This window comes from Balaenoptera borealis (genome assembly GCF_965194805.1).
Source record: "Balaenoptera borealis genome assembly, chromosome: 12".
Lineage (NCBI taxonomy): Eukaryota > Metazoa > Chordata > Mammalia > Artiodactyla > Balaenopteridae > Balaenoptera > Balaenoptera borealis.
The window spans coordinates 71436403-71462848 of record NC_138869.1 but is presented as its reverse complement, the minus strand read 5'-3'; the positions used below and the strand labels follow the sequence as shown (position 1 = coordinate 71462848).

The 26446-nt window shown below is 43.1% G+C and overlaps 1 pseudogene across 1 annotated transcript; it reads left to right on the top strand.

Moving 5' to 3' along the window:
* Positions 1 to 31: 31 nt before the first annotated feature.
* On the top strand, positions 32 to 26446 carry LOC309607780 (large ribosomal subunit protein eL39 pseudogene; annotated as a pseudogene). The gene is made up of 2 exons (XR_014249668.1): positions 32 to 1552; positions 13309 to 26446. The product of XR_014249668.1 is annotated as a large ribosomal subunit protein eL39 pseudogene (transcript).

Genomic DNA, 26446 nt, shown 5'->3' with positions numbered 1-26446 from the left:
GGCTGTGACGTAATGGCTACAAACTCAGCGAGAACAGCGGTTGCTGGGAGCACGCTCTGGTTGTACCGCCTTGTCTGTGGAGGCAGGCTGCGTCGGGCTCAGGTTGTCTCAGGCCCGGAGCTCCCTTGGGTGTAATGCCCCAGTTGCTGACCTTTGAGTTATTCTCAGTCCCCTGTCCCTCACATCCAAATAGGCTGGGGTTTAATAACACCTCCGCCGTCACTCCCAAACACTGATAGAGCGTTTTGCTCCTAATAAGTTTAAAGTATTAGATGAATTCACTGATTACTTCATCCTCGTGAGCGGTGAGGCTGGAACTGAGACCGTCACGTTCACAAACGTGCTTCGGAATTGCTCCCAAGGTCAAGGAGCTGTTTGTGAGCGAGCTGTCACCAGATTGTGCCCACCGGGGTCCCACACTTAGGGAAAAGCCCAAACCTGGGAAGTCTGCCGAACTCTGGCTGGTTTCCCACCCCTCACCCAAACTGCAGGATTTGGCGGAGACGATGGCGCATCATCCTGGACTCTTGAAATGTTTAATAGAAACGCAAACGCAAATGAGACCGGTCAGGCCATGCGGAAACTGTCACCTTTAGCAAATAAAAGTACAAGGAAGTTCCTGAAGAAGATTGAATTTAAATTCAGCCCCCCCACCCCGGCACCGGGGGCAGGGGTGGGGTCCATGGGTCACTCACACCTTCCTGTGTTTCCCACTTCACCTAAAAAAAACCGAGCCACAAGATTAACTATTGGGAGAGAAATACCGCGATGGTGTCAGAAAAATCACCAAAATCTCCTTCGCCGGAACAGTGAGTTCAGCTAGGAAGTTTGCCTGGTGTTCCCTACCCTCTTTCAGTGGAGTCTGACTTATTGCTAAAACTTATTTAAATCTGCTTTCAAGAGAAACGATAACTTGTATTTTTCCACCATTAGCTGAAAGATATACCAATTACTTACTTGTTTTGTTTCTCCCAGATATTCTCTTATTATGCCTGTAAAAGGTTTATCCATAGTGGGGGAAAAATACAAAGATTTAATGCCTCTGAGCCTTAGTTTTAACACCTGTAAAATGGGCATTTCATACTCCCAAGGAAAGAGGGAGAATGGGAACTGCAGTACGGTGAGCCAGGCCCTGAGCTGGCCTTACCTGGGGTGTTTCCCAGGTGAGGGATTCTAGCAAAACCTTTCTGTTTCTCTATTTTTCTTTCCTTCTGTAATTATTTTTCTCTTCTGGCTCACTTATATTTGCTTTGATTTGCTCCCCTCCTGCTCTGTAAGTTTTTCTCCTCTTTTTATTTCCTTCTATCAAAGCGAACCCTTTTTGAAGTCAGACAGTCCTAGATTTGGACCACAGTACTGCTGCTACTTACTGCTAAAGTGTCTGGAGAAGAGTCCCTTACCCTCTCTCAAGATTACTTTCTTCTCTGTAAAATGGGATAATTACATCAATGCAGGGTTGTTATGTGCTGTCTACCCTCACAGGAACTTCAACTTTGGTCTATTGCGGTCACATCTGCATCCCCAGGACCTGGAAACAAGCCTGACACAGCAGGTGATCAAAACATATTTGTTTAATTAATTAATTAAAAGAAATGATGTATGTAAATCAGCTGGCACAATATTTGCTAAAAAAAATGCTGTGTTCTTTTCACATTTCATTCTTTAGTATTCCAAAGTATCCCATTCTTTGCCACCATTTTTCCTGTTTTTGTTGTTGTTGTTGTTTGTGCATATGATGCTAGTCTAGCATGCATCTTTCAATGGAGTACTCTTTTTTTGTTAACTTATTATATTTTATTTTTGGCTGTGTTGCGTCCTTGTTGCTGCGCGTGGGCTTTCTCTAGTTGCAGCGAGCAGGGGCTACTCTTTGTTGCGGTGCACGGGCTTCTCATTGTGGTGGCTTCTCTTGTTGCAGAGCACGGGCTCTAGGCGCATGGGCTTCAGTAGTTGCAGCATGTGGGCTCAGTAGTTGTGGCATGCGGGCTCAGTAGTTGTGGCTCTTGGGCTCTAGGGTGCAGGCTCAGTAGTTGTGGTGCACGGGCTTAGTTGCTCCGCGGCATGTGGGATCTTCTCAGACCAGGGATCAAACCCTGCATTGGCAGGCAGTTTCTTAACCACTGCGCCACCAGGGCAGTCCTCAATGGAGCACTCTTAATCCCTCCAACTGTATTCTCAAATACGTTTTGAACCTCCTCTGGCCATCCACACACACTTTCTGTCTTCTAGTAACTGCAGCCAAGTGAATTATCCATTTAAATTATGGAATATTTTAATGTTCCTTTAAATTTATTCGACCACCAACCAACCACTCTTGTCTAGACCCTAGAACCATAGGAAGCTTCAACGGGACATAGCAGAATTTCTTGGACAAAGAATGGGGATCATATGTGGTAGTAAACAAACATCTCTTGATTTTCTCTGAGGAACTACCATCCTCACAGTAGACCACGTTATTGATTTAGGTGTGGTTGGGTCCTACACCCCACATTTTTAGGGGTAGAGACATGAGCACCCCTAGTTAATTAAATCATCCTGGTTCTTAGTGGCCTGCCCCACCCCCATTAGTTCAGGAATGGATGACTAATCCAATCAGACCTTCAGCTAATGGGACTTGTAACTTTAGAAATTACAGTAATTTTAGAATTTTTAATAGCCACAATCTAAGTGTAGAATGTAAGATTTTAACAATTTTCAGGGCTTCCCTGGTGGCGCAGTGGTTGAGAATCTGCCTGCTAATGCAGGGGACACGGGTTCGAGTCCTGGTCTGGGAAGATCCCACATGCCGCGGAGCAACTAGGCCCGTGAGCCACAACTACTGAGGCTGCGCGTCTGGAGCTTGTGCTCCGCAACAAGAGAGGCCGCAACAGTGAGAGGCCCGCGCACCGCGATGAAGAGTGGCCCCCGCTCGCCGCAACTGGAGAAAGCCCTCGCACAGAAACGAAGACCCAACACAGCCAAAAATAAATAAATAAAATAAATAAATTTAAAAAGATATGAAAAAGAAGAGCCCACTCTTCAAATCTACACCTATTAAAGTTAGAATGCTCTCTCCCCTGCCTCTTGGACGCAAAAAACTAAATCAAAAACTTTAAGAAAAAGAAAAAAAAAAAAAAAAACAATTTTCATTTTCCATATTTTTTACAAGCCATAAAATTGTGCTAGGGCTTCTGGTTAAAGTGATTGCAAATTTGAACTCTAAGGATAACTTCCTGGGGCTAACTTTTTATCATCAGGTTCTGTATTAGCTGCATTATAGCCATAATCTATTATCTTTTTTACAGAAACCCTTCCAATTTAAGGCTCTGCAAGTTGTACACTGCCAAAAATGCCCATATAAATTTATAAGAGCAGCAGAAATTATTGATGTACAGTATTAATTCCATGAACTGTTAGCTATCTTGCCAGCGCTGCTGCTAGGCCAGCCAGAGAGAGGTGTGTTCCTTTCCTCCGACTAGTGGGGTCCTGAACCTGCCAGCCATCCTCCTTCTAGTAGGGAGGAAGCAGCCTGCAGTGGACCCAACCTAAAGAGAGGGAGAGCTGAGAGATGGGGAATAAGGAGCGCTAAAGCTCTTGTTTATGAAGCCCTGAACCCAATTCCACTTGTGAGATTCCAAGTTGTTTGAACATACATGTTCCCTACCTCTTCCCCTGATTTGCCTAAGCCACTTTGAGTTGGTTTTTTTTCCTGTCACTTGCGAACAGAAGGATTCCAAATACAGAAATTACTCTGACATCTCACTACCTCAAGTCAAGAACCATGGCTCTAAGTTATTGTCCATTTCTAAAATTCACCTGTTACCAACTTGTTAAGTGCTTTTTCTTTTTTTCTTTTTTTTAAAAATTTATTTATTTTATTTAGTTATTTTTGGCTGCGTTGGGTCTTCGTTGCTGTGCGCGGGCTTTCCTAGTTGTGGTGAGCAGGGGCTACTCTTCATTGTGATGCGTGGGCTTCTCATTGCAGTGGCTTCTTTTGTTATGGAGCACGGGCTCTAGGCGCGCGGGCTTCAGTAGTTGTGGCTCGTGGGCTGTAGAGCTCAGGCTCAGTAGTTGTGGTGCACAGGCTTAGTTGCTCCGCGGCATGTGGGATCTTCCCAGACCAGGGATCGAACCCGTGTCCCCTGCAATGGCAGGTGGATTCTTAACCACTGCGCCACCGGGGAAGCCCCTAAGTGCTTCTTCTTAATTAAAAAAAAAATTGAAGTATAGTTGATTTACAGTGTGGTGTTACTTTCAGGTGTACAGTACAGTGATTTGGTTATATATATATATATATATGTGTGTGTATGTAGGTATACATATATTCTTTTCCAGATTCTTTTTTTTTCCTTGTCTGCGTTGGTCTTAGTCGTGGCATGCGGGCTTCTCTTTTGTTGTGGCTTGCAGGTTTTCTCTCTCTAGTTGTGGCACGCAGGCTCCAGGGCGAGTGGGCTCTGTAATTGTGGTGCAGGGGCTCCAGAGAGCGTGGGCTCTGTAGTTTGCTGCACGTGGGCTCTCTAGTTGAGGCACGCGAGCTCAGTAGCTGTGTCACGCAGGCTTAGTTGCCCTGCAGCATGTGGGATCTTATTTCCCTGACCAGGGCTCAAACCCAAGTCCCCTTCATTGGAAAGTGGATACTTAACTCCTGGACCACCAGGGAAGTCCCCCCAGATTCTTTTCCTTTATAGTTTATTAAAAAATATTGAGTATAAGGAATTCCCTGGTGGTCCAGTGGTTAGGACTCGGCGCTTTCACAGCCATGGCCTGGGTTCAATCCCTGGTCAGGGATCTCCCTGCAAGCTGTGTGGCGCAGCCAAAAAATAAAATAAAAATTTAAAAAATTCTGGGACCTCCCTGGCAATCCAGTGGTTAAGACTCCTCCCTTCCGGGGCTTCCCTGGTGGCGCAGTGGTTGAGAATCCGCCTGCCAATGCAGGGGACATGGGTTCAATCCCTGATCCAGGAAGATGCCACATACCGCGGAGCAACTAAGCCCGTGCACCACAACTATGAGCCTGCGCTCTAGAGCCCATGAGCCACAACTACTGAGCCTGCGTGCCGCAACTACTGAAGCCCACGTGCCTAGAGCCCACGCTCTGCAACAAGAGAAGCCACCACAATGAGAAGACCGCGCATGGCAATGAAGAGTAGCCCCCCCTCACTGCAACTAGAGAAAGCCCACACACAGCAACGAAGACCCAATGCAGCCAAAAAATAAATAAATTAAATAAATTAAAAAAAACAAAACAAAACTCCTCCCTTCCACTGCAGGGGGTGTGGGTTCCATCCCTGGCTGGGAAACTAAGATCCCACATGGTGTGCAGTGTGGCCAAAAAAAAAAAAATCTAGGACTTCCCTGGTGGTGCAGTGGTTAAGAATCCGCCTGCCCATGCAGGAGACACAGGTTCCAGCCCTGGTCCGGAAAGATCCCACATACCGCGGAGCAACTAAACCCGTGTGCCACAACTACTGAGCCCACATGCCTCAACTACTGAAGCCCACACGCCGAGAGCCCGTGCTCTGCAACAAGAGAAGCCACCGCAATGAGAAGCCCACGCACCGCAGTGAAGAGTAGCCCCTGCTCGCCACAACTAGAGACAGCCCACGCAGCAAGGAAGACCCAATGCAACTGAAAATAAATAAATAAATTTATTTTTAAAAAACTAAAAAAAAACCCCAAAATATTGAGTGTAGTTCCCTGTGCTATACAGTAGGTTAAGTGCTTTTTAAATTTTTTTAAGTTTTTAAAATTTTTTAATTTTTTAATTTTTGGCCTTGCTGTGCAGCTTGTGGGATCCTAGTTCACCTGATCAGGGATGGAACCCCTGACCTCAGCAGTGAAAGTGCAAAGTCCTAACCACTGGACTGCCAAGGAATTCCCAGATTTGTATTTTTTTCTTTCTTCTTGTTTTTTTTGGACACACTGCGCAGCATGTAGCATGTGGGATCTTAGTTCCCCGATCGGGGATTAAACCCGGGCCCCCTGCATTGGAAGCATGGTGTCTTAACCGCTGGACCGCCAGGGAAGTCCTGAGTGCTTTTTTTTTTAAGAAAAAAGAATTACTGATGACCAGGCATTGACATCTATGTATAAGAATTAAAACATTCAGTATTGTGATTGACTTCCAGTATCCATGAAGGAAAAGCTAATAAAAGTGTAGACCTATAGTTTCTTAACTACTTCAGTCAATGTCCTCGTAGGAAGCACGTGATGTACTCAACAAAGGGTTAACTGAAGAGGTAATTATTTACAGAATTATGGGCAGGGTTAAGGAAACTCACAGAGGAGGGAGGAACTCCCAGAGGCAGCTCTTAGGCCGAGTGGGTCATGGAAGGGAGCAGGGTTACCAGAACCAGACAAATGCTGTAGCTATGAAGAGAGGCCATAATGGCCTTAGGTAGAGGAACTGTGGCAGCCCAGTTCGGGCAGGGGTTGGGGGTGACCAGAGATGAAATAACTGGACTACTTTCTCTTCCTATAGTCCCATCTTTTGATGGTGCCTTCTATTGCCCAAAGCTATCTGGAAAACTGATAAGTCAGCCTCCCAGGGCACAGAGGAAGGCAAAGACTGGGAATTGATCTAGGGTTGTATTGTCCAATACAACCACCACTAGGCTCATGTGGTTATTTGAGTCCAAATTGAGATGTATTGTAAATGTAAAATACATGCTGGATTTCAAACACTTGGTATTAAAAATGAATGTAAATATCTTATTAATTTTTATATTGATTACATGTTGAAATGATTATTTTTTATGTACTGGGTTAAATAAACTATATTATTACAGTTAAATTCATCTGTTTCTTTATACCTTTTTTTTCTTTTTGGCTGCACCGCTTGGCTTGTGGGATTTTATTTCCCCAACCAGGGATTGAACCCAGGCCCTTGGCAGTGACAGCACAGAGTCCTAACCACTGGACTGCCAGGGAATTCCCTGTTTCTTTATACTTTTTGACTGTGGCTACTAGAGCACTTAAAATTACATGTCTGGCTCACATATCTGTTGGACAGTGTTGATCTACAGGGACAAATGGAAAATAACCTCACACAATTCCAACAAATAATCATTTAAAAACTCGTTTTAATTCTATATCCGGGACAACTATGTGAAAATAGTGTTTCTGCAAATCACATAGTTTAAAGTTTTTGTTTTTGTTTTTAATTAATTAATTTATTTTTTAAAATTTATTTTATTTTTGGCTGCTTTGGGTCTTCGTTGCTGCATGCGGGCTTTCTCTAGTTGCGGCGAGCAGGGGCTACTCTTCGTTGCAGTGCGCGGGCTTCTCATTGCAGTGGCTTCTCTTGTTGTGGAGCACAGGCTGTAGGCGCATAGGCTTCAGCAGTTGTGGCTTGCGGGCTCTAGAGCACAGGCTCAATAGTTGTGGCTTACAGGCTTAGTTGCTCTGCAGCATGTGGAATCTTCCCAGACCAGGGCTGGAACCTGTGTCCCCTGCATTGGCAAGTGGATTCTTAACCACTGTGCCACCAGGGAAGCCCTTAAAGTTTTTTTTTTAAACCTAATTGCCTTGATCCTTTGAGGTACCACCTTTTATGTATTTTTATATTATTCCCTGAAACAGTTTTTTAGATCATATCACATATTTAACAATCATTCATTCAGTCAAGAAGTATTTGTTAGGTACCTTCTATTGTCCAAACACTGAGATGGATTTGGAGGAAAAAGTAGTAAGCCAAAACAGAGTCTCAGGCTACCATCATGGGGCTAAGTTCCAACATAGAGGGGAATTAGAAAAAAGAATCTCACAAGTAGTTGTGAAATTACTTATGTAGAAAATGGTCTGAAAAGGGAAATGGTGTCTTAAGAACATATCATAGGAAAGATTGGCCTGATTAGGTAAACCAAAGAAGGCTTCCTGGAGGAAGTGAGGATTTAGCAGAAGCCGGAGATATCTGGCAAAGTTTGTGAGAGCAGTGAGAGAATGTTCCTGGAAGAGGGTACAGAATATGTAAAGTTCCTGTAGTAAGTTAGAGGAATTAAAAAAAAAAAAACGCCAGTGTGGTTGAAGCACAAAGTGAGGAATAATTTTGAAATTTCATTAATATGTAAAATGTCCATGTTATACGTGTATTTATTCGTATATCAACAAGTATTTACAAAGTGCCTACTAAGTGCTTTCAGTGAAGCAAAGCTGAATCCATCACTTTCATTCAGTCAATAAACATTAATTGAGTACTTATATTTCTCTCTGGAAGGCTCAGAGAGCTGCTATAATGGTACGTTAGAAGTATGTGCACTCAGGAGATTTTCCCCCCCTCCTTCAAAAGTTAACGTTCATCATTTCTAAGAGGTGGGATATTGGGGGAATATCTAATGGTGGTTAGGAATCTTTAGGAGGTATACTTATGAGTAAGAGGTGTACTTATGCGTGATTTCTTTTCTTTTCTTTTTCTTTTTTTTTTTTTTAGCTGTGCTGAGCAGTTTGCGGGATCTTAGTTCCCCAACCAGATACTGAACCAGTGCACCCTGCACTGGAAGCACGGAGTCCTAATCACTGGACCACCAGGGAATTCCCTCCCTGGACTTTTTATTTTCTGAGTAGTGTTCTTGTGTCTGGAAAGGAATAATGATTGATTCTAGTGTTTTGATTAATATTAAATTTATCGAAGTTTCAAATTCTGAAATCCAGTTCTTTCTGTAAAGTTAAGGTAAACTTCCAATCATTGTTATTTTATTTTCTAAGGATCTAATTTTTTAAATAATATCAGTAATTCCCACTGTCCTTAGATAAATCTTTAATAGAATCAGAAGTTAAGCAGAATTTCCCTAAACAATTAACTTTATTTACACACTTGAATGATTTCATTCTTTTAAATGTATCAACAACATTTGTACATTTAGTACATTTAATTCTCTGAAATATTTCAAAGGTGTATCATAGCAGACTTAAAATTGTAACAAGAAAGATATCCCCTATTCATGGATTAGAAGACTTAATATCGTTAAGATACGCAATAGTACACAAAGCAATCTACAGATTCAGTGCAATCCCTACCAAAATTCCAAGAGACTTTTTGCAGAATTGGAAAAGCCAAAATTAATATTGAGAAATAAGAAAAAATTTGGAGGACTCACACTTCCCAATTTCAAAACTTACTACAAAGTTATAGTAATCAATACATTGTGGTACTAGTATAAGGATAGACATATAGACGATTGGAATAGAATTGAGAGTCCAGAAATAAACTCATACATCTATAGTCAATTGATTTTTGACAGGGCCACAGGCCAAGACTTTTCAATGGGGAAAGAATAGTCTCTTCAAAACAAATGGTGTTGTGACAACTGATATCCACATGAAAAAAAAAGTGAAGTTGAACCCCTACCTCATACCATATACAAAAATTAACTGCAAATGCATCAATCACCGAAGTATTAGATCTAAAACCATAAAACTCTTACAGTGAAACATAGGGGCAAATCTTCATGACCTTGGATTTGACAATGGATTCCTAGATATGACACCAAAAGCACAAGCAACAAAAGAAAAAATAAAGTTGAACTTTATCAAAATTAAAAATGTTGGTGCGATAAAGAGCATTAAGAAAGTGCTCTTTAAGAAAATGAAAAGGCAACTGTTGTGTGAAAAAGAGTTTGTCTGGTCTTTGTCCCAGGTTCCTGGCACTGAGCTTCTAAAACCCTTGGAATTTCCTGAGTAACCACATGATTAGAGGGTTGGGGCTTTGAGCCAGCCCAATCTGGAGAGAGGAGAGGAGATGGAGATTGAGTTCAATCATGGAGCCATTGATTTAATCAATCTAGCCTATGCAATGACACTCCCATTAAACACCCTGGACTGAAGCTCAGTGGAGCTTCCTGGTTGGTGAAAACATTGATACGCTGGAGGGGTGATGCACCCTGATTCTACAAGTAGAAGGCACAGAAGCACTGTGTCGGGGACCCTCCCAGAACTTGCCCAGTGCATTTGTCTATTTGGCTGTTCCTGATCTGCATCCTTTATGATAAAAATGGAATAGCAAGTATAGTGGTTTCTTGAGTTCTGTGAGTCATTCTGGTGAATATCAAACCTACGGGGATTGTGGGAACTCCTACATTTATAGCTCTGTGTTCAAAAGTGCAGGTGGGGCTTCCCTGGTGGCGCAGTGGTTGAGAGTCTGCCTGCCAATGCAGGAAACATGGGTTTGAGCCCTGGTCCGGGAGGATTCCACATGCCGCGGAGCAACTAGGCCCTGTGCGCCACAACTACTGAGCCTGCGCTCTAGAGCACACAAGCCCCAACTACTGAGTCCGTGTGCTGCAACTACTGAAGCCCACACGCCTAGAGCCCATGCTCCGCAACAAAAGAAACCACTGCAATGAGAAGCCCGTGCACCGCAACGAAGAGTAGCCCCCGCTTGCCTCAACTAGAGAAAGCCTGCACGCAGCAGCAAAGACCCAATGCAGCCAAAAATAAATAATAAATAAATAAATTTATTTTTAAAAATGTGGTCCACATCAAAAAAACTTTTAAAAAAAGTCAGAAAAAAAGGAAAATAAAAGGAGAGAATCCACAAGAGGAGAGCAAGACGAGAAAGAAAAAGAATAATTATGCTGTCGATGATATCAAAATAGTGTAGCATTTTACAGAACATTTACGGAACATTTACATTCAGTAACTTGGAAGAGACAGGCTGGCTCCCAGCTTCTTCCTAAACCTCTTCTCAGCCACAAGATCCCTTCCTGTCACAAGCCTGAAGCCAGCCTGACACATAAAAGATGATAAATGTTCATCAAAAATGAGTGTGAAGCTCTCATTCCCAGCCCTCCCCACACTTGCCCAGAGGCTCTGCTGCAATCTTTCCAGCCTTGATCTTAGAGCAAAGGGAGGTTGGAAGGTAGGGAACCACAGAATTGCACCCCCTGCTCCTGGTCTCTTTTCAGCCTTCCCTAGCATGTCTTTTACTTTATTTTATTTTGTTTTTCATTTTTTAAAAAATATTTATTTATTTATTATTTGGTTGCATTGGGTCTTTTTCTTTTTTTTAATTTATTTTTATTTATTTATTTTTGGCTGTGTTGGGTCTTCGTTTCTGTGCGAGGGCTTTCTCTAGTTGCGGCAAGCCGGGGCCACTCTTCATCGCGGTGCGCGGGCCTCTCACTGTTGCGGCCTCTCTTGTTGCAGAGCACAGGCTCCAGACGCGCAGGCTCAGTAGTTGTGGCTCACGGGCCCAGTTGCTCCGCGGCATGTAGGATCTTCTTCCCAGACCAGGGCTCGAACCCGTGTCCCCTGCATTAGCAGGCAGATTCTCAATCACTGTGCCACCATGGGAGCCCTGCATTGGGTCTTAGTTGCAGCATGGGGGCTCCTTAGTTGCAGCTCACTGGCTCCTTAGTTGCGGCATGCGAACTCTCAGTTGCGGCATGCAAACTCTTAGTTGTGGCATGCAAACTCTTAGTTGTGGCATGCATGTGGATCTAGTTCCCTGACCAGGGATCGAACCCGGGCCCCCTGCATTGGGAGCGTGGAGTCTTAACCACTGTGCCACCAGGGAAGTCCCTTATTTTATTTTATTTTTATTATTTTTATTTTTATTGAAGTATAGTTGATGTACATTCCCTAGGATGTCTAGATTGCTGCTGATTGCTTGCCACATATTTCAGAATTTAAATTACAAATATACCCAGATAAAGCTTTATTCTCCAGATAAAATTCTGTAGCTTGCTTCATGAGCTTTCATTGTTTGCTTTTGTTTTAAACTTTAAGGGGCAGGGCCAGCAAATGAGGTTATAATCTGTTCATTTATGAACTATAACCTGTTCATTTCAGGTTATAGTTTATGGCTCTATTCAGGTTATACTTCCTCTCATTCACCATGCTGTGTCCTGGGAAAGTTTAGTCCTCTTAAAGTGTGTTACAGAATCAAAAAGGTTGGGAAACACTGAATCAGCAAAGAGGAATTACGTGTGTAAGGAAACTGGGAAGGCTGATGGCCACTTAGTGGACTTTAAGAGGATTCACAACTATTCTTAACACTCTCCCCGCACAGCCACCAGCAAATAACCCCCACAGAAACCCACGCAGGTTACAGAACAATGCAGGTATGATTTATTTTTCAAATATATAAGTATTACATGTGTGTGCATATGCCCTATACACACACACACACACACACACACACACACACACACACACACACACAGACTCAGAGAAATAGTAGGAAAGCTTACATACCAGAATAATAGCATTTACCTCTAGGTGGTAAGATGAAGATTTCTCTTTTTTTGGCTATTTATTTCTCTGTATGGTCTAATTTTTTATAATTACATTTAATAAAAATTAATGAAAATTCTTTTTACTGAAGAGCCAAAATAACTTGGGTTTAAAACTTTCATTTTAAATTGGTCCATAATTACTTTCCAATACTCATCAGTTGATTATCTAATTTCTCCTAGTCTGGGGATATGTCACATGACAACTGAAGTTTGTGAGTTAGCTGAGAGCATGTAATTCTATTTCCCTGGCACCGCCCGCTCCCCCACCGAATACCTTTCTCCAGTGCAGCAGCAGCTCCCCCGACAGCACACACAATAATTTTCACCCTGTGGTTTTCTCTGGAATTTACCGGATTTATAAAATGTAATTGTAGCATTTAGATTTTTTTTTTTTTTTTGGCCGCACCGTGTGGCATGAGGGTTGTGCCCTGACCAGGGATCAAACCCGCACCCCCTGCAGTGGAAGCGTGAGTCTTAACCACTGGACCGCCAGGGAATTTCCCTATTGTACCATTTATTTATTTATTTATTATAAATTTATTTTATTTATTTATTTATTTTTGCCTGCGTTGGGTCTTCATTGCTGCGCGCGGGCTTTCTCTGTTGCAGCGAATGGGGGCTACTCTTCCTCGCGGCAGGTGGACTTTATCACTGCAGTGGCTTCTCCTGTTGAGGAGCACGGGCTCTAGTCACGCAGGCTTCAGTAGTTGTGGCACACAGGCTCAGTAGTTGTGGCTCACAGGCTCTACAGCGCAGGCTCAGTAGTTGTGGCGCACGGGCTTAGTTGCTCCGTGGCATGTGGGATCTTCCCAGCCCAGGGATCGAACCTGTGTCCCCTGCATTGGCAGGTGGATGCTTAACCACTGTGCCACCAGGGAAGACCTATTGTAGCATTTAAAGTAAGTGGAAACTGGGGTACAGAGAGGTTAAGTAAGTTGCCCGAGGTCACACAGCTTGTAAGGGATGGAGATGGGATCCAAACCTCAAGTCTGGCTCTGAAGCCTGGTGATAACTTGAGTGGAAAGCAGTAATGCTCAGAAATTTTAGCCATTTGGAAAGACTGCCTTTGACGTCTCTGGGTGTGTGTGTTTTTTTTCAGCTCCCCACGTTCCTCCGGGAACCCTAAGGAACAAAGTGTCACGTGAACAGTGGTCCTTCCTCGCTGTGCCCGGCCCCCTGAGTCAGCTCAGTTCCTGAGGCTCCTTTTCTGATTTCAGCTCCACCCTCTTCCCCCCTCGGTGGCGCCTGAACTTCCATGCCTGCCTCAGTGTATTACCTTATTTGGTTCTCGGGCCCACAAAGAAGTCTGGAAAAGGATCCAGGCCAGAATAAAAGTATTGCTTGTGCAGCTAAGGGGTGAGAAATCTTTATTTTAGTGACCCTGGCTTGTGCTCTGAAAGTCACAAATACAGGGAAGCAAGTTTAGTCTCAAAAACAACTACAAAAAGCAACTGAAGAGGGCAGAGTGGAGGTGCCAATGTCACAATTTCTAATGTGTGATTATTATTATTATTTTTTTTGGCCACACTGCACAGCTTGTGGGATCTTAGTTCCCTGACCAGGGATTGAACTTGGGCCACAGCAGTGGAAGCGCCGAGTCCTAACCACTGAACCGCCAGGAAATTCCCCATTTAATGTGTGCTTAATTCTGTGATTAGAAAGAGATTTGTCTTTATTCAGCTCCTTCATGGCTGTCTTTCTTTCTTTCCTCTTTCCTGAGTTTCTAGAGTTTATACACCAATGCAAGGAAACTCAAGCCCAGAAAGTATAAAAAATTTTAGGTAGCTGGTACCATAGTTACCATAATTTAGCATATGCTTATATGTTGCATGAATAACATTTTAAACCCGGTTCAGAGAGTATCTCTCTCTCTCTCTCTCTCTCATCTAATTTTTGAAACTCTGTGAGGTAGATGTTCTTATTATATCCATTTTATGTTTTCTTTTTTTTTCTTGGCTGCACCGCATGGCTTGAGGGATCTTAGTTCCCTGACCAGGGAATGAATCCGGGCCAAGGCAGTGAAAGCATTGAGTCCTAACCACTGGACTGCCAGGGAATTATTATCTCCATTTTATAGGTGAAAAAACTGAGTCACAAGAATTTAAGTAACTTGCCCAAGGTCCCAGAGTTCAGAATTACCAAGCCAGGCTTGCCCCTGCAGTCAGGATACTAATCATAGGCCCGTTCTACTTCTGAGGCACCCCAGGGATCTGGAGGCCTTTATCTTACTTGACCTATTATATTTCAGCCTGTTAAGCCCTTACTCTTGCATTTCTGTCTCCTCCCAGTTTTGCAAGTTCCCAGCTCTCTGGTTCCTCCTTCTCAGTGCCCTTCAGAGTGCTTCTTTCTCCACTGCCTACTAATGCAGGGAGCCCTTAGAATTCCTTCCTGGTCTCTTCCTGGCTCCCTGTATATGTCTGTCCATGAAGAACCTCCTCTACTTTCAGGACTTAAGTTTTTTGCTTTATCTTTGGTGGGGTGATTATTCCTTCATGCCTGAACCATACATCCAATACACATGCTTCTTTCTTTTATCCCCAATGTACTTCAGACCTCCAATTCACAATCTTTCCATCCTGTGCCCCACATCTGACTCTCACTGCTTCCCGGCCACTGTTGATTGACCGTGAGTCGCACAGCCTTCATTCCGGCCTGGCCTACCGCCTAGTCAGCTTGTCTTTCCTTTCCAGAAACAAGCTGTGTACCTCTGCATTCAGCCTCCTTTGCCTGGTATGCCCTAGTTTGGGTTTTTCAAACTTTTGATCCCAAGAGTAAGAAATACATGTGACCTCACAACCCAGTACCCATGAGTGCATGACCCCAAGGGTAGGCAGCATCTAGGCTGTCTCAACAGTGGTTGACAACACCATGTTCATGTTCAAGTTAGAGTATAGGTGCCAGGTCACACCAGTGAGAATTCCAATCCATTTTGTGTCCACACCCAGGGCAGTTATTCAAAATATTTAACCATAGTTCAGCCTGGACCCTAGCTAATCAAAACAGTCATGGGAGGGTGATGAGAGAAGAGACTGGGTGCCAGGGCGGGAGGAAGACAGGCACTGGGGTATGGGTGGGGAGTTCTCAGAGCAGCAGCTATTTACGGAAGAACACAGATGTATTTGAACATTTTAGCAACTGCTACCTCTGTTCCAGAGCCTTCCAGCTGAACGCCAATCACTCCATCTACCCCTTAGCTTCTGTGTCCCTTACTGACTCCACCATCTAAACCCACTTTCAGATTCCTGGCTTTTCTGCCACTTGCTACTTTCTGCCCCATCCTTGCTCGGAAAAGAGCCCAGGAGGTCAGCCCTAATTAATTCTAATTTCTGAAAGAAAAGCAGCCTGCTCAGACAGAAGTCAGTGAAGGGTCTTTCCTGGCAAAGGGAAGTACTCCAGGCCTGTTGCGCCACAGTGTTCAACTTCCGCCTCACGCCAGCAGGTGCTGGGAAGGGCAGCACAACAGCCTGTGAGACACTCAGGGTAATGACCCTGCTGTCAGGGAAGGAGTTAATGGCGGGGAGATGAGATGTTTCTCAGTAAATCTGAGCACGTTACTAGGAAGCAGGCGCCCAGTACAGGCATACTGTGACGAGTCTTCAGAGTACCTTGGCAACCAAGACTTTTATTTTAGAAAAAAACTCTTATCAGGATTTTTGATTGTTGGCTGAGATTGAGACCTTACGCAATTTCCTTAAGCCCTTTTGAGTCTCATAGTCATATCTTTCATATTGCAAAACGGGAAAACAAGAATGACCTACTTGAATCAAAAAGGTATGTAAGGATTAAAATAACTCTTTGTTTTGAAAACTGGCAATTAAAGGGAAGGAATTAAACATTTAACCTCCTTTCTAATGGGCACTATATTTAGGGTAACTACGTAATCTCAGTTTATGAGAGAAAGGTCTATTTTACTGAAGAATGCCAGCTAATCAATGTAGAAATAATAAATCAGCATTTTGCAAGCTCTAATGAATTTGATTCAAGCAAATATTGTCAACTGCTGTTAAAATCATTAGGTAATCCCCCCGTTAGAATGGTTAAAATTAAAAAGTCTGTCCACACTAAATGTTGGTGAGGATATGAAGTAGTTGGAACTCTCATACAATGCTGGTGGGAATGTAAAATGTACAACCACTTTGGAAAACAGTTTAGCGATTTCTTTAAAAGTTAAACAGGGACTTCCCTGGTGGCGCAGTGGTTAAGAATCGGCCTGCCAATGCAGGGGGACAAGGGTTCGAGCCCTGGTCCGGGAAGATCCCACATGCCACAGAGCAACTAAGCCCGTGCACCACAACTACCAAGCCTGCAAGCCACAACTACTGAGCCCACACATCGCAACTACTGAAGCCCGTGCTCTCGATAACCCATGCTCCGCAACAAGAGAAGCCACCGCAACGAGAGGCCTGCACACCACAACGAAGAGTGGCCCCTGCTTGCCGCACCTAGAGAAAGCCCGCACACAGCAAGGAAGACCCAACGCAGCCAAAAAATAAATTAATTAATTTAAAGAAAAAAATATTAAACATATACCCACCATATGACTCAGCCATTTCACTCCAGGATAGTTACCTAAGAGAAGTGAAAGCATATGTCCATACAAAGACTTATACATGAATGTTCACAGCAGCTTTCTTTGTAGTAGACCAAAAAGGCTCTTTGAAGAGATTAAGGGTGTGACTCACAGATCCCATCAGCCATCTCAACAAAAGAAAAAAATAGAGATGAAATTATCCAGGAAAGGTAAGAGGAAGAGCCTCGTGTCTACTGGAGTGAATTCCCATGACATGCACAGGAGGCCTACAAGACTCTTGAGAATTTTATACCAGCAGAAACATTGACAGCTTGAACCGAAAGTGACAAAAAGAAGATAAAATGAAAGAAGTTGTACCCCCAAAATTCTACAGACAGGAAGCAGGCTGATAAAACTACTTAGCTGTAAACATGTGTACCTTTCATGAAAAAGGAAGGATGGCTCAGAGGATGGAGCTTCAAATCCAGATGACAGAACTGAGAGGCATAGAGAATTATTCCCAGGCCTTGAAGCCTTGTATACTTCTTTTTTTTTTTAAATTGATTTATTTTATTTATTTACTTTTTTTGGCTGTGTTGGGTCTTCATTGCTGTGCACGGGCTTTCTCTAATTGCAGCGAGCAGGGGCTACTCTTCATTGTGGTGTGCGGGCTTCTCATTGTGGTGGCTTCTCTTGTTGCAGAGCACAGGCTCTAGGTACGCGGGCTTCAGTAGTTGCAGCATGCGGGCTCAGTGGTTGTGGCTCGTGGGCTCTAGAGCACAGGCTCAGTAGTTGTGGTGCATGGGCTTAGTTGCTCCGCGGCATGTGGGATCTTCCCGGACCAGGGCTTGAACCCATGTCCCCTGCATTGGCAGGCGGATTCTCAACCACTGCGCCACCAGGGAAGCCTGCCTCGTATACTTCTAATTGCTTTGCCTGTATTCACTCAGGTTTTCAAAACTTTTGGGTGGTGACTCACCATAAGAAATACATTTTACAAAGCAATGCAGCACACTCATACATACACAATGGAAACCAAAGATTTCAGAAAATAATTACCTACCCTGACTGTGTGTAATGCATTCTGATATCTTCTGTTAGATTGTATTCTGATTCTATTTCATTTTTTTAAAAAATGCAGTTAACCCATTAAGTTGATTTCCTGACCCACTGATGAGTCTTGACCTGCAGTTTGAAAAACCCTTTTAATTCGTTTAATATATGTACAAACAGACACACACAAACTCCTATGAGGTAGAAACTGTTATTGTACCCATTTTTCAGAAAAGGAAATTCTGGCACAGAGAGGTTAAATAACTTGCCTAAGCACACACAGGTAGGGATAAAGTGGGAGAACCAGGATTCTAACCCAGGGAACCAGCTTCAAAGACAGTCCTTTGAACTACTCTCTTACAGGGCCTCTCTCATCCCACCTGCCACATGGTGGTAAGTGAGTATCTGCTGATAGATGTCTCTGATTCTCCGAAGGAGTGATTCAAGTGGTATTTGAACAGAGTGCTCTATTAAGATTATTGGAGTGTTCAAGGTTACAGCAGATTTAGGGAGCAGAAGTTATATTTTCTGACTCATATTTTACAATGAACAATAGTTCTGTGTGAAGAGCATAGACTTCCAAGTCAGGTAATTCTGGGTTCACATACTGGCTCCACACCAGGGACAGATCCAGACTTTGTGGGAACTGAAGCTTTATGCAATTTTGAAAGCTCTTCTTAAGGAGAAGAATAGAGGAACTCATGTATTCAGAATTAAGTGCCGGGCCTTGAAAGGGGCCCATGTAAGAGAGGGCCCTGTGGCTTAAGCTTCCTTAGCTTTCTGCTTATTTGCCCCTGTCTGCCCTTTATTAGCTCTTTATTTCTTTTCTTTAAAAAAAATTTTTTTTAAATTTATTTATTTTTTGGCTGCATTGGGTCTTCGTTGCTGTGCGCGGGCTTTCTCTAGTTGCGGTAAGCAGGGGCTACTCTTCATTGTGGTGTGGTGGCTTCTCTTGTTGCGGAGCATGGGCTCTAGGCGTGCGGGCTTCAGTAGTTGTGGCACACAGGCTCAGTAGTTGTGGCTCGTGGGCTCTAGAGCACAGGCTCAGTAGTTGTGACGCACGGGCTTAGTTGCTCTGTGGCACGTGGGATCTTCCCGGACCAGGGCTCGAACCTGTGTCCCCTGCACTGGCAGGCAGATTCTTAATCACTGTGCCACCAGGGAAGTCCCTAGTCCTTTCTTTCTGACACTCCGTTTTCTAATCTCTGAAATAGGTGTAGCAATTCCTATTTCTCATGGATGCCAGACGATCAGCTGAAAGAACCTAGCTGAAGAGCCTAGTACAATGTTCACTAATTAGGTACTCAATAAGTAATTGTTAATAGCAATAATAATAATTAAAAAATAGAATACTTCAATTATAAACCAGTTTTTAAGCAAGGTTTTGAAATAAAAACACGATATGGAGAAAAAGTATTTTGTCAGTTCATTTACACCTCAGCTCTGCAATTCACCTCTCCCTGGAGTCCAATTATTTTGGTTTCTCCAAAGCTCTCTCTCCAAAGAGAAGTATAAGTGAGAATAAGAAAGCAGAGCATTCAAAAACAAAGGCAGATATAGAGAGAGTATCATGGGAGAAAGTCAGCTGCAGGCGCCCCCAAAGGCCAGATTTCCACTGTGTGGATGTCAATAAGAAGAAAAAATATTTAACTGTTTAAGATCTTTCTCAATAAACCAAAAAGGGGCAGATTTCAAGGTGCATTTTGGCGTTGAGAGAGGAGGCAGCTGGACAAACTCCATCCTGGTAGAGTCAAGTTTTAGTCACCTGTATTCAGACATTTTATGCATGTTGTTCTGCTGTGTCCTGAGGGATTATCAAAAAGCAAGAGGCCTCTGGAGTCGGCTTCCTGACCCTTGGAGAACCAACAGTATTTGCAGAAACGCATGAGGTCACTTTGCCTTCCACTTACATCTTATATTTTCCTCTCAGAGTTTGAGATTCTAAAAGAAGGAGGTATGTTAATATAGAGTGACATGAAAATATAACGGGAGTCTTTCTCAAACCTGTGGCTTCTCTTGGTTATCTGTGGGTTTTTTGTTTCGGGTGACTGTTGTGTCATTTAGGTAAAAAATAATAAGTGGGGATGTGTGGGAAGAGAAGGGTCAAAAGATGGTAGGAAGTAATTAGATTAATTCGATAATTAAGGGGAGATACGTGGGTGATTATTAAGTTTCTTGCTAGCTACATTTAGGCATAAGCACATGTTTTATTTTTCTTAATATTTACAAATGACTCATACCCTTTGCAATTCAGCAATCACAAACTCTTCCCGTTTCTCCCCAGAAAGTCCTCTGTGTAAAGCTGAAGATGAAACAGCCCTTCTTTTTCTACTCACTGGCAAAACGATTTCTTTCCTTCTGCCATATCTATTTATCTACTAAGGGCATCAGGCACTTCTGGATTCATCTATTGCCTCCAAACCCCTATTTCCCTCTATTCTGATCCGCAGTACTATGACAGGAGGCTACTTTGGAATACTAACTGGTGGCTTTTGTCCACAGGATTTTCTTTTCTCCATGGCCTTTACCCCCATTCGGTGAACTAAATTTTTGTTGTCTCAACTCAGGGAAGGGTGGACCCAGCTGAAAGAGGAGTCTTTTTCTGGCTTTGGGAAGCAGAAAGGACTCATGTACAGAGACAACACTGAAGGTTTGCAAGGGTCTACTGGACCTCTAGATGAGATCAGTGTTCCCAGACTTGAGGAGAGTGTGGCTGGGGAGCTTGTGCATTCCACACAAGGCCCGGTGCTGTGCCCCCTTAACTGGACCAGGCCTTCTGGGGTGGAGTTAGGAACCCGGATGAGAGGAGTGCCCTGATAACTGTTTTTGTGTCTTTAGTGGTTGCTAGGCAAAATTTCATACAAAGAGGCTGTGTGGCCACTATCAGGCCACCCTCAGAGACTGCTACTTTAATCATTCCTAATGATCACTTTGGACAAAGTCTGGAAAAACATAGGGAAAAAAATGTAAATATGTGAGGAGGATGAAGGGAAGCATTCTGATCCCTTTAAACTAGCATTCATGAGGACTGTGACCTCTCGGTACATTTCAGCTTGGCCAGCATAACAGGTGATATTCAGGAGCAGAAAGCCACTCTCCCCCGTGTCCTGTCACCACCAGTGTCCCTGGAAATTAGATATGACTCAGAGGAAAATCTGGGGGTGTAGAGTGACCCTACACATCTAATTGTAATCTGTGATAATTGCTAGTCAGGCAAAGCACAGGAAGCCGTGTGGACTGGTCTTTGCAGAGAGGGAAGGGCACCCTGAGCTGAGACCCGAAGGGTGAGATAGAGATAACGAGGTGTTTGTGAAGGTAGAAAGAAAATACAATCCCTGAGCTGGCAATTACCCAGTGAGCCACCCAGAACCACTTATGAAATAGTGTCGTGAGGAAAAGAGCAAGGAAAGGAGAAGAAGGGATTGCTCAATAGCAGCAGATGCTGCAGAAAAGTCAAAGCAACATGAGGACTGTTGGATTAAAGAATATGGAAGACATTGTGTTGACTTTGTCAAGAATAGTTTCAGCAGATTGTGGGAAGAAAAAAAAATTGCAGGAGGCTGAGATGTGGGAGGTGTAGAAATAAAGATGGTAGAAATAAACAGACAAATTTTCATGAAATTTGGCTGTGAAGGGAAGGGTAATGGGCAGTAGTAGAAGCTGGATAGGGAGTCAAAGGAAGAGGCTTTTAGGTTGGGGAACCTTTGAACATGTGTAAACATTGATAGGAAGCAGCAAGTAGAGAGCAGGTAAAGAAGAGAGGATGGAGAGGGGGGACTCTCACTGGCAAAAGACCCCTGGGGAACTAGGAAGTGACAGGAGCCAAAGCTCAGGTAGGAAATTGGCCTAAATAGGAGGAGAAAAGGCTGGAGAAATCGTAGATTTGGTGGCAGAGGTGAGGGAGCTGTCTAATGGCCTCTGTGAAGCGGGAGAAGATAGGATCTGCTAATTGGGGTGGGTCAGTGGATGGGAAGGGTTAGTAAAATCAAAGAATTGAAAAAGATAGAAGAGATCTGAAATAGCTAGTAGAGTCGGTACAAATTCCAGACGTCCAGCAAAACCTTACATCCCAGTACCTTTATTTCTGTTTTGAGCTCTCATTCCTCTAGGTGGCAGAGGCTTCATCTCAGTCAGTTCAGGAAGAGATGACAGGGAGGCAGTTGGATTCATGGGTCTGGAGCTCAGAGAGGGATATGGGCTGAAAACATCCATCTGGGGTTCATCAGAACACAGTGTTTGTCTCTGGAGTCCCAGGAGTCATTGACATGCCTCAGCGAGAAAGAAGAGGACAAACTGCCAAACATGGGGGAAAGGCCCAGTAGAGGAAGAAGAATCAGCAAGGGAAACTCATAAGGTAGGAAGAAAAGCAGGAGAATGTCATGTCACAGAACTAAGAGAAGTGAGTATTTGAATTGAAATAAGAGGTCAACTAGGATTAGGATTATAAAATATTCATGGATGTCATGTCTTCTTTCTTTGAGTTGGGGCACAAAAAAAAAAATAGAGGATATAATCATAATACCTACTATTTATTGAGTATATAGTGCCGGATTATGTCATTCAACCAACCAATCAATCATATATTAACTGAGTGAGTATGACTGTAGAGAAGTTTTCTTGTTATGAGGGCAGAGCTGGGGACTGCCCGGGCTAAGAGCTGCTAGTGGTCACCAGAGCCTCAGAGAATGAGGCAGGTGTCAAAAGCTCGGTGCTTAAATAAAAATGCTACATTAGTTTGTTCAGCTTCAGTAATAAGGAGCAGGTGGAGAGAGAGAGAAAAAGGAGCTTATTGTAAAAATTAGGAGAGGGAAAAACTTATTCTAAAAATTAGGAAGATTAAGCTTTGAGGGGAGTTCCCTGGCAGTCCAGTGGTTAGGACTCTGCGCTTCCACTGCAGTGGGGCCTGGGTTCAATTCCTGGTCAGGGAACTAAGATCCTGCAAGCCAAGTGGCACAGCCAAAAAAAAAAAAGGAGAGAGAGAGATAAAGCTTTGAGGATCTTGAAGCAGTCTGAAATTCAACTTTAAGATTTAGGAGGTAAGGACGCTGTTCTTCACCATGTCTTCTCACAAGACTTTCAGGATCAAGCAATTCCTGGCTAAGAAACAAAAGCAGAATCGTCCCATTCCCCAGTGGATTCGGATGAAAACTGGTAATAAAATCAGATATAACTCCAAGAGGAGACGTTGGAGAAGAATCAAGCTGGCTCTATAAGGAATTGCACATGAGATGGCACACATATGTATTCTGTATCAAGTCACTTGCTTCTTACCATATCACTCTGAAAACATCACTATCTGGATAGCTGGATGTGTTTTATTGGGAAAATGATTTTTCCCTTTGTTTGTATGTTTCTGCACTAGTAGGTTGGCTCAGAAATAAATATGTGAGACCTTTGGTTGGAAAAAAAAAAAAGATTTAGGAGGTGAAAACTGTGAGCTTCTGTTTGGCACAAGTTCGTCTGTAGGCACTGATGCCTGCTCTGTTTGCACAGAAATGGAAGCACCCTGAGAGAATCTCGTTCCTATAACAGAGTGCAACTGAAAACAGGACTTTAGGGATTAAATCAGATTATCCATGGAAAAATGGAGTTCACTGTTAAAAAAGAATGACCCCTTTCATCATCATCATTATTATTATTATTATATTATTATTACAGGATCTTAGTTCCTCCACCAGGGGTTGAACCCGGGCCCCGGCAATGAAAGTGCCAAGTCCTAACCACTGGACTGCCAGGAAATTCCCTAACGACCCCTTTTAGATTAATTTATTTTGGTATATCCATCACTGAAAATTATACAACCCTTAAAAAAAGAATGAGGCAGTTCTACTTGTCCCAATGTGCAAGGATTTCCGAGATATCTTTTTCAGTGAAAAGTACAAAGTGCAAAGCCATGCGTTTAGAGTGCTCTTCTCAGAAAAGGATCTATACGGATATGTCTGCATATACAAAGAATACGGAAGAAAACAAGAAACTGGTGACAAAGGTGGCCCATGGGGAGGAGAGCTCAGTGACCTGGGATCAAGGCAGAGAGTTCGCATTGTACACTCTTTCGAATGTTGTACCAAGTATTATTTATCTAATAAATAAATATATGTAAATACATAAAAGATGCCTTTGGTGAATCATTATGCAAGTTTCGTTTGTAATACAAACAGTCATTCCCTAATTTGCTTTGGAAATGTTGACATTTGTACTGGATTTTCTTAAAGCATGAAATACCAGAGTCTGCAAGCCACACCCTGAGTGCTCTAAATTTGAGGTCACCAACAAAACCAGCCATACAAGTGTGACTTTCCAAAAGGCCAAACACTGTCAAGTGTCAATGCTCAGAAGCATTCCCAGCGTCTGAAAATGTCAGAGAGAAGGGACCCTGGAGAGAGTTGGTACAATCCTCTTCTTTCTTTTTTTCTTTCTTTTTTTTTTTTAAAGGATTATATACAATGACCAAGTGGGATTTTTTTTTTTAATACGTGTATTTATTTATTTTTGGCTGCGTTGGGTCTTTGTTGCTGTGCGCGGGCTTTCTCTAGTTGCAGTGTGTGGGCTTCTCATTGCGGTGGCTTTTCTTGTTGTAGATCACGGGCTCTAGGTGCGTGGGCTTCAGTAATTGTGGCACATGGGCTCAGTAGTTGTGGCTCACGGGCTCTAGAGCTCAGGCTCAGTAGTTGTGGCGCACGGGCTTAGTTGCTCCGAGGCATGTAGGATCTTCCCGGACCAGGGTTCCGACCCATGTCCCCTGCATTGGCAGGAGGATTCTTAACCACTGCGCCACCAGGGAAGCCCCAATCCTCTTTTTTCTAAATGAGGAGACTAAGGCTAAAGGGGAAGAGTTGTGCCTAACAAAGAGATAATGCCATTTTGTGTAAATAAGGGAGAAAAAAAAGTCTCTCTATCCATATCTGCATGAAGATATGAAGAAAGGATACACAAAACACTAATACCAATGGCTAATATATGGAGAGGAAAGGTGAGAAATGGGAGGGTGGGAGACAGGGTGAGATTTTTCACTTTGAACCTTTTATAATCCTTGAACTATTTTTTTGAACAATACAAACCTATTTAAAAGAGAGATGGACCATTGACATCTACATGACTTACAATTCAGTTTTCAAGGAAGACACTATGAGGCTATGGGCTCAGAAGTAAATTAAGAATCTGGTGTTGAAACCACAGGTCAAATCCTGCTGCTTCAAATGCCCATGACAGTCGGAGTTATTTTGTCATATTGAGATTTGTTTGAGATAACATGGGCCATTCGCTGGCCTTAGATCTTGTTTTTGATTATAGACAGATTTGTCAAAATCATGCAGTAACAGCCCCTTGCTAGTTTGTGGATTCAGTCATATGAAGAGGCACCACAGAGCAGGACAAAGATCAATGGACAGGAAGACAGGTAAGCTGGTTCTAACCGAACTTTGCAATTTAATTCACCTGTGACTCCAGGCAACTTAATTCCTCTCCTTAGGCCGGTTTTCACATCTGTAAAATGGAAGGATTAGATGAAGTGATCTCTAGGTTCTCTGATATGACTGGAGTCTGAAACAGTTGTTAGCAATTTAGAACTAAAGGGGAATTTATGAGATCATTTTTCAAGGCCAGGAAATGGCTATGGACTGTTGGGTCACCTTTTGCTCCTTTGACCTGAAGTTACAACAAGAACTAGCAAGTGATCTTCTTGGCCCTTGTCTCCTACGACCACACACACACACACACACACACACACACACACACACACACACACACGCACCCTGATGATGACTATTTAGGTCTGTGTTCTTCAGAGCACTAGTTTAGGGAAATGTTAATTAGTGCTCCATGAAACATCTCAAATGAATTTCGGGTATCCTGTACAATAAACGTTCCCAATGGAGAATCACAATGGTATTAAAGGACCTAAGAAATCCTGCAATAAAGAAACTCAAATAGGGAATTCCCTGGCGGTCCACGTGTTAGGACTTGGCATTTTCACTGCCGTGGCCGGGTTCACTCCCTGGTTGGGGAACTGAGATCCTGCAAGCTGGTGGCGCAGCCAAAAAAAAAGTGAGAAAAAGAAACACTTAATTTTACTTAACCTAGCATTTTCCAAACTTATGCATATGGAACACTTTAGTGTGTCATATTACCTTTACTTAGAACAAGTGGGATTCGCATACCTCTATTTTTAGGGAATACATGAGATCAGCTATCATTTGGCAGTTAGGACAGTTCTGGGGCTTCTGCAAACATGGGAAGATTGAACACATTCCTAAGGGAGCCTGAGAGTCTTGTGATTCATGCAGCTCTCCACCCCACCAATTGAAAAAAAACCTTTCAACAGTGGGAGCCTCAGAAACTCCCTTGTTTTACGGGAAATTTCCTGTCTAAGCACAATGAGGTCAGATTTATTTTTGCTTTGGGAAATTTGTTTCTGTCACTCTTTTTGTTCAGAAATTATAGTTCTCTTTCTCTCCTTGCTGCAAAAGGTTTGTTTAATTCCCTCCCTCCTAATGTTTTCACTCCCAAACAGGCAGGTAGGAAAAGTTTATGCATTATTTGGGTGCTAGACCTGCCCCACTTCACATCCTGCATTTGTTTTTGAGATTTTCCACCCTCAATTCCCAAAGAAACATTGACTCATCATGACACACACACACACACACACACACACACACACACACACACACACACACAC